Consider the following 574-nt stretch of genomic DNA (forward strand, 5'->3'; position numbering starts at 1 on the left):
CTGTACCTTCTTACATGTACTTGCTATGTACTTGTTTCCATTAGAATTTCCCATTAGATGAGACTTTATTATAAATGATTATAGATGCTCTTATTGATTATAATAAAATAAGAGTCAAGGGTCTAATAAGATTAATAGAAAAAAAAACTATTGGGCGTAGACAAAAGAAGGATATCTTATGTTATATTAATGGGAAGCTATACAAATAAACTGAAGGAGACGCAATAGGAAGACCTTTGAGTCCAGCTCTTCGAGAGGACTTTACGTGTAGCTACGGGAAAATTGATTTGAATAACAGTCATTATTTTATAAAAGTGGATCGTATTTAGCTGCTGTTTAAATCAGGGGATAGTATCAAATAGCCTTCGGATTAATTGAATGTCAAACGGACTAATATAAGATTTACACATGAAGTGGTTGCTCGCTCGTTTAAAATATGAACATTTCCCGTGAAGATAATCCCTCATATCACCATTATTTAGAAAACGTACTTATACTGGCCCCTCCAGATAGTTCTTGTTTTCGCTGCTAACTGTAACTCCAATAAAAGAAAATATCAACGAATTACTTTCAT

Source organism: Penaeus monodon, chromosome 22, assembly GCF_015228065.2.
Source record: "Penaeus monodon isolate SGIC_2016 chromosome 22, NSTDA_Pmon_1, whole genome shotgun sequence".
Lineage (NCBI taxonomy): Eukaryota > Metazoa > Arthropoda > Malacostraca > Decapoda > Penaeidae > Penaeus > Penaeus monodon.